Genomic DNA, 12,845 nt, shown 5'->3' with positions numbered 1-12,845 from the left:
AGATACAGCTTTAATTTTATTAGAACAAACAAAACCAGTTTGTCATATATGTGGTCACTTTGGCAAATAACAACTGATTGAAAGGCAGCAATTATCTGGAAGATAACAAACCTTCAGAAAGACTTGTTTTCTTTAATATGTTTTTCCAGTTGTATCATACTCATTATTCATTATGAAGTAGGTCTGTAGTTACAATTTGGGAATGAGCCCTCTTGTGTGAAGATAGATGACCTGATCTTGTGAGGTCCCCCTTAATACTGTTGGCCAATCTGCATGACCCTAGCCACAAATGGCTGATGCATTACTTTTAAAAGCACTTATTTATGTCATTCTCTTTGGCAAGGAGCAAAAGGCAGTTTAGCCATTAACTTTCTATTTTATTTTATTTTTTTTCTTCCAGATATTCAGAAATTGGTAAAGTCCATTCAGGGACTTATTTTTGCTAGAAAGATACAATCAATATTCCTAAACTCGTCCTCACATAATTTTAATGCATGGAAGCAGCCACTTTTATTGTACCACAGTTCCAGCTTGATGCTTAGGTCAATGTGACAGAAAAGGTAGGAGAGTATGTGGCCCCTTCCTTCCCAGCTGCCACAGACAATTTTACAGATTTTATTCCTATACGATATTCCATAGGAAGAACTTGCACTCCATGAATGTGGCACAGCTGGTCCATTCAGAATTTTTACCTCAGTGTGGAATGGAGGAAAAGGGAAAAAAAGTACTCACAAATTAGTTTGTGTGGTCTCTAAAACAGAAGTGGAAGTAGTGCACAATCAACTTAAAGCTCTTGAAACTTCAGTTCCAAGGTAGAAAGTAGCACTATGCAAACATCCTTGAATCCAAATGGAAATCTGCTTTGATTTGCATCAGAACAAATTCTTCAGAAATACTGCTTTTCAGTAAAGTCCATAGACATTTACGCATATTCTTTTATGACCAAAAAAAAAAAAAAAAAAAGAGTGCAAAGATATGCACCAAGCCACATGAAGATCTTTTGACTCCTACTCAGAATTTAGGTACTGTCAGCAGTGACACTGCTTAAATCTTAAAAGTAGCTGATGAGTCTTGGCCAAACAACAGTGACTAAGAATAATAAACTATTATATAAAGAGTTATGACTGTTGCTAGGGCCAGACAGGAGTTAGAAAGATAAGATACAAAGGAAGAGTTTACAGGGATAGCCATCTAAAGCTTCACAGATGTCCCTTTTCAGCTATTCAGAGCTTCAGAAGGCATTACCCTGAATTTCACAGAACTAACAGGGATAAACAAAGTCACCTACTTCCAACATACACTTTTATGAGATAAAGAAAAATGTTAAACTGTGTCATAAGCAATAGGGAAGAAATTACAGAAACTTCCCTGGAGACTACTAGATGGCTGGAAGCAGCTTGATTTAGTTTTAATGTACAGTCTTTGGGTTATTTTCCTTTCTCATTCTGTATGTATAATTTCACTAAGTGAATCACAGAATCATAGGATCATACAATAATGGAATGGTTTAGGTTAGAAGGAACCTTAAAGAACATCTAGTTCCAACCCCCCTGCATGGGCAGGGATACATCCTGCTAGACAAGGTTTCTCAAACCCCTGTCCAACCTGGCCTTAAACATTTCTAGAGAAGGGGCATCCACAACCTCCCTTGAGCAACTTGCTCCAGTGTCTCACTACCCTCACACTAAAGAATTTATTCCTAATGTCTAACCAAAATCTACCCTCTTCCAACTTAAAACCATTACCCCTTGTCCTTTCACTACTAACCCTGGTAAAAAGTCCCTCCCCAGCTTTCCTGTAGGCCCCCTTCTGGTAATGGAAAGCCTCTACAAGGTTTCCTTGGAGCCTTCTCTTCTCCAGGCTGAATGGCCCCAGATCTCTCAGCCTGTCTTCATAGGATAGGTGCTCCAGCCCTTTGATCATCTTTGTGGCCCTCCTCTGGACTTGCTCCAACAGTTCCTTGTCCTTCCTGTGTTGGGAATCCCAGAATTGGACACAGTACTCCAGGGAGGATCTCACAAGAGCAGAGTAGAATGGGAACATCACCTTTGTTGGCCTGCTGGACACTCTTCTTTTGATGCAGCCCAGGAGGCAGTTGGCTTTCTGGGCTGCAAGTGCACACTGCTGGCTCATGTTGAGCTTTTCATTGACCAACACCCCCAGGTCCTTCACCTCAAGACTGTTTAAATCTATTCTCTGCCCAACCTTTATTTGTGCTTGGGATTGGTCTGACTCAGGTGCAGGACCTTGCATTTGGCCTGGTTGAACTTCATGAGGTTGGCATGGGCCCACCTCTCAAGCCTGTCAAGGTCCCTCTGATGGCATCCATCAGTGTGTCAACCACACCACACAGCATGGTATCATCAGCAAACTTGCTGAGGATGCATTCAATGCCACTGTCCATGACACTAACAAAGATGTTAAATGGCACGAGTCCCAGTACTGACCCCTGAGGAACACCACTCATCACTGGTCTCCATCTGAATATCAAGCTGTTGACCACTACTCTCTGAGTGTGACCATCCAGCCAATTCCTTATTCACCAAGTGGTCCATCCATCAAATCCATATCCTTCCAATTTTGAGACCAGGATGTTATGCAGGACAGTACTGAAGGCTTTGCACAAGTCCAGGTATATGCAATATATCATGCAGTATATGTGGCATTTTGAGGGAATTAATGCCCACTGAAACAGCAAAGAGATATTATGTATTTGCTATTATCACTGGCCTCAGCAAAATGAGTGGCAAAAACCCTACACACTGTAATTGTTTCTTTTGTGTATACCCAAACACACATACAAACACATAAACATCCAGTTAACATGTAAATCAGGAAAAAATCCTTCTACCTATATGACTATCTGATTATCTGAGATATCACTAGATTTGGTTATAGTTGCCTTGGAGGAACAGGAAATGTATACTTCTTTGCACATAGAGTGCTCTGAAATAATTATTACTCCAGATGAAGGGATCTGACAGCTGGTCCTTCTAGGAGGTGCAGTGCCAGAATGTTGCAGATGTCAATGTTGAAATTTATGTGAAATCCCTCCATATTCAGATATTATATTTGGGACATTTACCAGGCAGCACTTGGTACAGACATTTAGTGAGTTGGTATCGACTGCTTTAATTTTTTGTTGTTTTGTTTTTTTTACCAAATATGAGAAAAGAATCTTATAAATTACACAAGTGGAAGTGTAAAGCACTCACAACCACACTATTTAAGCATAAATATACCTCATATATTCTACTGTGACAGGCTACCAAGCTTACAGATGTCAAGGTCTCTAGGTCAAAAGGTGGCGGTGACTGCCCCATGCAGTGGGTCACAAAGCTCCTAAAGCCAGGCAGACCTCTTAAGGCCCACTCCTGCAGTTCCAAAGCCCCCCTGCTAAGCCATCAGTCTGTTGATCCTCTAGCTTGAAAAATAACTTGAGACATTTCTTGCAGTAGACACATCCCAGGAAATCAGGGTTCCCTGCAGTTAAGCACTCATCAACCTGTCTCAGCTGGTCCATGTGCCTCATTTTAATGGATGAGGGGATAACAAATAATTTTTGTATCAGGTTATTTTGGAAAGTAGTACCTTCTCCAGTTTCCAGAATCCCATAGATTTTTATTGTGCATAGGAAGTAAACACATGATAAAGAGACAAAATAACGACAACTGAAAATGTATCATTCCAATAATGAGTCCACACATAAGCAGTAGCAATTTTTCATCAAAAAAAATTTTCCTGTGAAAATGCTTGGGCTTAGCAGATAATTTTGATCCAGTCATATATGTAAAGATACATGTAGAATGCACTACACTAAATTTATCTTTTTAATCTGAGAAACACAAGTCTTCATGTATCTGACCTCCATTTAAAACAATATGTTTTTTTAATTAATTCAAACCATGGAATTTCATAAACTTCTTGGCTAGTTCTGTTTTGCTCTTCACTGAATTTCCATATGGAAACCCCCTTTTAGGAAACTAAAACTCAAAACAGTCCTGAAGGAAGCAATGTGGGTGAGCAATCTGCCCTTGAGCTATGCTGGGTTTAACATTTCTTCTGCTTGGAAAAAAACTCATTTCCTCTTCTGATTGCCACTTCATCCAGCTCTTTTGTGTCACATTCTTAGGGCTGTTGTATGGTGGGTTCTGTTGCATGTATTTGAATTGCTGTTAAATATTAAAAGGGTTAAAAAAAGGTATGTTGTTATCAGACAGTAGAAAAGCCGGTCAGATTTCTTTTTGTGTGTATATACATATTTGTATCAGAGTTCTTCCTTTGAAGATCATTGAAGTGTGTATGCATGACCACATGCATGTAACAACTGGAAGGATTTTCATCATTAATTACACCTCTAAACAATTCAGAGATGCCTGGAGGACAACAGGAATTAGATTAAATAGATGAAAAGAATAAAGGAAAACAGCAGGGAGAAAGAACCCTTTGTAATCCTCTCACACTCATTTTCAAGGTATTATAGTTCTAATTACTTCCCTGGTGATAAAAAAGAAGACATGCAGAAGAAAAATAATATGCATATAGTAGGAGAGGAGGGTCTTGAGGTAGATATACACTTAACCATAATCAGCATCTTTGTGGAGCAGGGCAATCGATCCTGTTTTAGTCTGCAAGAGCAGTGCTGGGTGCCTATTCTTGGACAAGGGGTACACACTAGGCCAATGGTTATAGCTGGGCTGCAAGGACTGTCTTATGTATATATTGCTGTGGGATTAAGCTCCTCAAGAGTCTCTTGGAGAGGTCCAGAACAGTGCCAGAATATAAACTACTAAGTAAATAGCAGGATCTGGTACTTCAACTTGTTCTCTCCCTTTATTTCTCAGCAGTGTAGATGGATCAGTGTGGCTCAGCCACAGGAGACAGATCTCTTAGCCAAGTATGAAAAGGAAGGCAGATAAGATAAAAACTGTCCTTAGATAAATTATATCTGTTCATCTGTGTTGTGAACATACTAAGGAGTTGCACATATAACTATCCACAGAGCACTTGAGCATGGAAGGCACCAGAGAATCAAAATAAATGTATCAACACACAAATCCAAACTCAAAAGGAGGCATAGGGTGAGTGATAAGTACTGTGGTGAAAACTCCTTCAGAAAGCAATTGTTTCAGTTTTTAAAAAAGAGACTGAAGGAGGCCTGAGGATTGTAATAATGAGATACACTATCCTAAAAAAAAAATAAAAAAAAATCATATCCAATAACAATTTTGCAAGCAAAAGCCACCATGATCTATTCTAACACCTAAGTACTCTTTTTCAGAGAAAGTAACTCTACTTTTGTCAGAAAGCTTTTGGTTTTGTTGTTTTTTTTGGGTGGGGGTATGGTTGAAAAGAAAACTGCACCCTGTAGACTTTCTTTAAGAGAATGCTACAGAGCCTTTCAAAATCCAGACATTTCATGCAACATTCACACTAATTGCAGAGAATTAGCAGAACTCCATGAAGCCTCAAGTGTTGGGGTTTTTTTTGCTTTGTTGTTCTTCAAAGACGCAGTAGACTTGAGAGCAAAAAGTGATCACTAGATACAGAATTGGGCCTAGGGTTTTATTTGAAGATTACATTGTTGAAAAATAATAGTTTTTAAACCATTTTGTGCAAATTAAGCTTCCTACATTTGTAATGTAGGTATTGTTAACAATGTTAATAATGTTAATAATGTTTTCATAAAAATGAAAAAAAGTGAAAACCTGGCTTCACTGTAACTACCCTGTTTTCATCAGTTGTACTAAGTTCTTCTTTTGAGTCCATACTTAACAATGCTTTCGTATAAGTTGCCCTTACATGACTTTTCCAGATTTTTTTTTGTGTTTATGTGATTACCTTTCCTTCAGATAATGGGACATTACTGAATAAATGCTTCTAGTTAGATTGTATTGTCATTATTCTTTTTATGCTGTCACCATGAGAAAGAGTCTGACTAGGAGTTTTCTTCTTGATTATGGAAACTCTTCTCAATGGATATTAGCATATTAATTAATACAGTATCTCAGTACAATTGACACCTGTCCCCCCTCAACTTTCAGAAGAGTTAAATAAAATATTACTGGTCATTTCTGTCCCAGAGTTGCATATTTCTCAACCTTCTCTTTAGATTTGAACCTTTACTTTTCTGGAAGTGTTGGCTGGTTGTTTTCATGTTTGAACAAACTTCTACTGGGAGGGAGCAGCCCTTTCTTTTCTTGTGAGTGGTTTTGTCCTGCTGTTTCATATTGCAGCTGCTGTTTGCTGGTGGTCTCTGCTGCTATTTCTCCTTCATTTACTTCTGGTTTCTGGAGCTCTCCCAACAAAGCAGGGAAAAATGTTTATCTTTCTTTCTTTTATTTTATTTTCTTTTTTTTAGGGGGGGGGGGGGTGGTGGTGGTGATGGTAGGGGCGTTTTTTTGTTTTACTCATTTACTGTTCAAACTGGGTACCTTACAGATGAGTGAGATGATCTTTAACATATGTGCATCACATTCAGCATTCCAACATATGGGGGTTTTCTGCAAGTATCTGCAATTAGATAAAATCTAATGCATTCCAAAACCAAAAATAAATTATTATTTGGAAACAGGTTTTTATGAGCCATGGATTCAGATAGAATAAGGAAGTCAGAATCAAATCTGCATTAATTTGAGGTACAGTTTAGAGTTTGGCTTGGATGCAAAACTAAGGTTAGGTTTCATATGTGTTCATATGTGACAGTGGCAAACTCACATACAATTACTTCCTTCTTGGAGAGCAGTCTGATGAAACAAAGTTTGACTGTTTCCAAATTGAAGTGTAAAAGAGGTCCTTCTGCTTTTGGATTTAACCTGGGATTAAAAACACAGTGGTGGGTTTAGAACAGAGTGTTCACATCCAAACCTTTCTGCCTAATATTGGAAAGATTTGGATATGAGGTTCCTGGTTTGGCCCGTCTATATCTGGGAATGATAGTGAACCTTGCCAGTGGCAAGACAAGCCTCTCCTCAGCCCACTGCAATTCAAATAGAACATATCCAGTAAATTAAAATCACTAAGCAACAGACAAGACTTTTAAGTGCAGAAATAATAGCCAAAGGAACATCCTGTGCCAGATCTTCAGTTGGCACAAAAGTGTATTTTGCCGTGTCATCATTTACAGAAAATTACAGCAATTTTACCACCACCCGAATCTTTGGTAAAACTTTAATCAAATCACATTGTCAGATTCAAAGACCTTTGAAAATTGTGGCCTCTGACTGAGATGTGGATGCAGAAACTTGCTTCTCAAAAGTGAAATGGTCAAAGAATCTCTAGGGAGTTTATTTATATATATATATGTATGTGTGTGTATATATATAAACAAACAAATAAAAACAAACAAACAAACAAAACCACAAATACATACGTTTAAATTCTTTAGTGAACAGTTTTTACCCCGTGCTTTCTAAACTGCTCACCTATATAAAGTGCTTTCAGCTAAAGAGAAAATAATATATTTTTCATCTATATCCATCATAACTGTCTGAATATTTGTTTCAAGCAATTAAGGGAAATTTAGTGATGCAGAAGAAGTTTCTATGGTTGAAGTACTACATACAGTTTCTGGTTCTACCAGAGATTTTTTACCTTGCTACCTATAACAATATGCTTAGTTTCTCTGTGCCTGAAAGTTTATATTGTACTCAATTTTTTTTTTTTTTTTTTTCCTCACTCTAGAATTCTACTTAAAGATGTATGTTTTCAGTGCACACTTTTCTGAGGTAGCCAGAGTCTGGAATGGAATTTCTTCTTAAAACCAGTCATTGACTGTAGTTCAACCATCTTCTCTGAGTCTTTGAATAAGGTTGAAGATTCTGCATATGAAGGGATTTCAGTCTTGATCTACCAAGTACTAAGCAAATAACATAATCAATGAGATATTGAGGGGTTTCCTGAGACTTTTGTAAAGTTGAACGGTCTTCACCATGTTTTCCCCTCTGCACTGTCTCATTTAAACTAACTCATCTGCTGTTCACTCTGGTCTCTGTTCACCATTACTGAATTTTCCAGTGGCAGCCAGTTATTTTTCAGAACTATACCCACCCTCCATGTGGAAACTGTTCACCAAGTTCCCAATATTCTTCAGTGTACTTCTGAATTCAGATCCATCAGCCAAGACTGCATTTTCATACCTATTGTCCAGCTTGTCTCTCTTCTTAGACAAATACCCTTGAAGAGATGCAGTGTCCTTTCAAGCCCTCATTTAAGTTTATTGCTTACAGTTGTGCAGTTTTTCTTTCAAGGTTCCCCTTCTTGAAAACACAAGCCAACCTTACCTCCATTCACCATTTCAGCCCTTCATCTCAGATTCTTGCTATCTTATACTGGCCTCAAGCCCCCATTGTAGAATTGAATGGCTCTTGTCCTGGCCGCATATGAGGAAAACAGATTTTTCCTCCAGAATACCACAGGAGAGCAAGTTTTTCCCATGATTTCAAGTATTTGCCACTGCACATGAAAATTCAGGAAAATTTGGTCACGTCCAGTGGTTATAGGCATATTGAAGAGTATTAAAATCAGAGTAAAAATTTATTTAGACATCTAAAAGTTAGCAAGTTAGTTCTTGGATATATATATACTCTGAACTCCCATCTCAGACTGAAAAATATTATAATTTTGTCTAATGGTAGAACCTGGTTATCAATCATATGGCTACCTGAATGCTGCATAGCAAGTACAACAACTTTTTAAATAAATGTTATTATTTTACAAATGGGGTAGGAATGGTGGAAGGGAAGGGTGCAGGAATAAATAGTCTACCCAAATGTAATTCCTAGAAATAAATTATGCTGGATTTGTTCAGTTGTTTGTTTTTATTTTTGCCCCAAAAATAATAGTCTTAGAGAAGAATTTTCAGTTTGATTGCTCAAACTGGAGAAGTAAGAGTCATCTAAAGGCAGGGTTTCCTGATGGAAGGACATAAACAAACCCAATAACAAGCATTGCTCACAGATCTGTCTAGAAAATACTTGTTGAGCATTGTAAGAAGCTGTAGCTCAGTGAACTATATTTGGAAATGTGAGGAGATCAATGTGATCTTAGTGGCTACCTTCAGCTTACACATTCCACAACATTTAATAGCGACAGGTTAGCTATTGTGATGAGCTGTCAGTAAAAAGTCTGGGCAAGAAATTAAATGTAGGTAACTCTTTATATCCAGAAATTATACAGTGAATCACTGGAGCAATTCTTATTTCCATGTGAAAGTAAATATATGTGTGAGAGAACATGATGTGCATGCATTTTCGAAAAGTATTTTGTGACATTATGCTAATGTATCTTTAGAATCTTTTAATGTATAATAGGCCTTTATCTATTTGATTAGATTGCAACAGAATTACATTGAAACAGAATTAATTTATTTTGGCATTATGATAACTGTTTTAGCTTTCAAACAGGCTCAAACAGCAATACTGAAGTGTTTGTAACCCTGACAAAAGTTTTATCCTAACTATAAAACCTAGGATAGATAAAAAATTTTGCAATCAGCTTGAGTTTTCAGGGGCTTGATCATAAAACTTTGATGGGATTATCTGTCTGGATAAAGATAATTTTGTGCACATAGTTTTGAAAAATCATGTTCCATATTGTTACATCCATGGATTTGTCTAAAATTGAGGAAATAATTTAGAACACAAATATATTGCTATGTGCTCCTTCTCTTTTGTTTCTTAAAAAAATGTCTGTTACTAATCAATGTTTATCATCATATGTAATATTCAGACATGAGATCATCATCCAAGTCCTTCACAATTAGTCATTCATATAAATGCACCTGTATTGTAAATAACAAGCTTGAGGAGAGAAGAATAAAAACACAAAAACTTTTGACTAAACTTGGGTGGTCTCTTTACCCATGTTAGATTAAATATGCTTTTTCACGACAGGTGATTTTTTAATTGTTTTCTTATGGCAACTCATTTAGTCTAGAGGTTTTTGTTTGGCTCGTGTTAGTTTTCTAAGCTAATGACTGTGTGACAACATGCTGAGTACAGGTGGCAGAAGGCAATGTTAAAAATGTGGTTATTACAGTGTGTGTGGGAGGCTACTGGTATAGAGTAAAACCTGTTTGTCTTGATCCTGTGGACCCTCCCTGGGGTCCATGGTTTGGAAAATGGGGCCTCCTTACCTCTCCAGAACCTGTAAGTGTCTTCAGAGAAGACAAGAACAGGATGGACAAATCCAGAACACTCTGAAGCTGAGGGTCAGTGTGATTTTCACAAATATTTCTTTTGGGTTTTTTTTGAATGCCAAGATATTCCCCCAAGGTGTACACGAACTACAACAAAGTGATAATCTGGGTCACTAGATTTCCTTCATCTAGTGGTCTGAGGGGAATTCTGGTGATTGATTGTGAAATTCTTCCTCATCAACTCAACTGGATGCATAGATGTTGTGTCTTTCCTATCATCATCCTGGATTCTCCACTGTTTGCATGGCAAATCATCCATCCTAACATAGGCAACATCAGGGAAAATGCCAAGAGTTGCCTGGCAATTTTCAGTGGAGAGAAAACTCTCCTAGCTCTCAGACATAATAACTGAATCCCCATATCATGGCTTATAAATGACTGCTGTCAATAAACAAAATAACAGGGCAGAAGCAACAACAAAATAATGAAAAACAGGCAGCACAGACCATACTAAACTACAGGACAAAAGCTACACAGAGAGTATCAGCTGTGGAAGGAGCAATTAACCTGGCTAACGGGTCTGATACGTACCTCCCTTCCTGTCACAGAAAACATATGGTTGTAATTAGCTGATGTAGAGGAAATACCATCTGAAGCCCCTGTTCTCCAATTGGGATGACCTCTTGGCCTGGTGTGAAGACAGTTGGAAGTATTTGCTCGGTGTTGGTTAACTATGTATGCATTGAGTGGAGGGCAATTTGAACAAATAGGAGAGGAATTAGCTACAAAACTATGCCGGACTATGTAACTGAGAGAGCATTTAGAGCAATTTGGAACTAAAATAAACCCCATCCTACTGCCAATTCCATAGCTGTTATTAAAACAAAACCACAACAAACAAACAAACAAACAAACAAAACCTAAAACCAACCAACCAAACAAACAAACAAAAAAACAAACAACCAAGCAACAAACAACAAAGCCCCCAAAAAAACCCCATGAAAAAAAACAGAAAAGAAGGTTTCTACTTTATTCTTGCCTGGAAGCGCTAGTGGCACAACATGTTCTCAGGCTTGTGAGTGTACCATGTGTTGAGGAGACCCAATTTTCAATGTTTTTGACACACTCAGACCTTCACTGTAGAATATACTTAAAATGCTGAAACATTGTCACTTTTATTCAGGCCAACTGAGCTGTCATTTGTTCTGTCTCGTCTCTTGCTTCTATCTCTGTTCTCTCAGATGGTTTTGTAAAATGCACACAGAACCTCTGTTCTAGGTTTTTCAAGTGCTTATAGGCTATTCAGCATGTCCCTTTCCCTGAATCATCTTCTTTTGAGAAAAAAAAAAAAAAATATATATATGTTTCCCATATACAAAAATGTATTTGCTACAAAGACTTGTAACATTTTGTAGCATTGTTAAAAGTATGACAAGTGAGAAAAGTGATATATTTCTCTTTCAAATTCTAGATGTCAGTTTAAAAGTTTTATGAAATACTCTCTTTTAAATTAGACATCTCTTAGGAAAAAAAAAAAATAAGGTACCCCTATTTAATTTTTGAAAACAAGTTGGTTTACTTCTATTAAGTTCGTTAAGATTTTTCGATGACACTTGTTACTTGCAGATCTTGTATATATGGAATGACTATGTCGAAATTAACTCAGAATTAATGTTTAACAGATATGAAAATCTAAATCAGTGAGAATTTTGCAGTCAGCTCAACCACTGCTTTTATAGAGCATAATAGAAAACAGAACATATCCTCTGTATGTATGTGTTTATTTAATGTATTTTAGATACAACATGAAAGAATGTAGGGAGTCCATACCTCTAAAATAATATAATAGGAATTCTTCATCTAAAAGCACTCAGATCTTGTGTTGTATTTCACACATTTAGGAACAGGCTGTACAACAACATTATTTTATTGCACAAATTTTATTTTTTTTTTCCTTTCTGCCAATGGACTCCAAGCTAGCTGGTTTTTTCAGTCTTCTTACAAAAAAAAAAAAAAAAAAAGAAAGAAAGACAAAAAAAGAAAAAATAAAAAAATACTGCTTATGTAGTTCAACCTTTTCCATATTATAGCAAAAGGCTGTGTTTCCCTACCCAAAAACTCCACAGCTTCAGTATTCCCATTCATACAGATACACTGGAGATACCAAAAGAAGAATGACTTGTGGAACACATTTTAACTTTTTCCCCCATGAGGAGGAGACCATTAAACCTGGAAGGATGCCAGAAAGTGATAATCATCAGTCCTTCTGGGGCTGTTTTATAACTTTGCAGCTGTATCGTTGGCTACATTTTGCACTCCCAGAGATACCACTTTGTCTGTTTTTGTTTTCCTGTTGGATTGGATAGGAGTCACTTTTCTCTAAAACAAAACAAAACAAAACAACTTTTTAAGGCGGAGGGGAACTGCTGCATCTTTCACTCACTGCAGTGTCAACACCACTTAGGACAAATTTCAAGCATTCACCATTCTCAGATTCTTCCAGCTGCCTGCACTGTGAGTTGTTAAAAGACCAGGGCATGAGCCATAAAATGTGTCTGTGGGTGTTAGCTAACAATTTGCAGGTGCATATCATCCCAGTAAAGCTTTCAAATTATACACAATTTATAAGCTATGTTTGAAGCTCGTAATGGTTATGTCTGAACAAATTAGTATCTTTCTTTGGGTTTAGTTTTTGAGAGTCCCATCA

The sequence above is a fragment of the Apus apus genome, chromosome 1, assembly GCF_020740795.1.
Source record: "Apus apus isolate bApuApu2 chromosome 1, bApuApu2.pri.cur, whole genome shotgun sequence".
Classification (NCBI taxonomy): Eukaryota; Metazoa; Chordata; class Aves; order Apodiformes; family Apodidae; genus Apus; species Apus apus.
The sequence above is the reverse complement of the archived record's forward strand: the minus strand, read 5'-3'. Positions refer to the sequence as shown.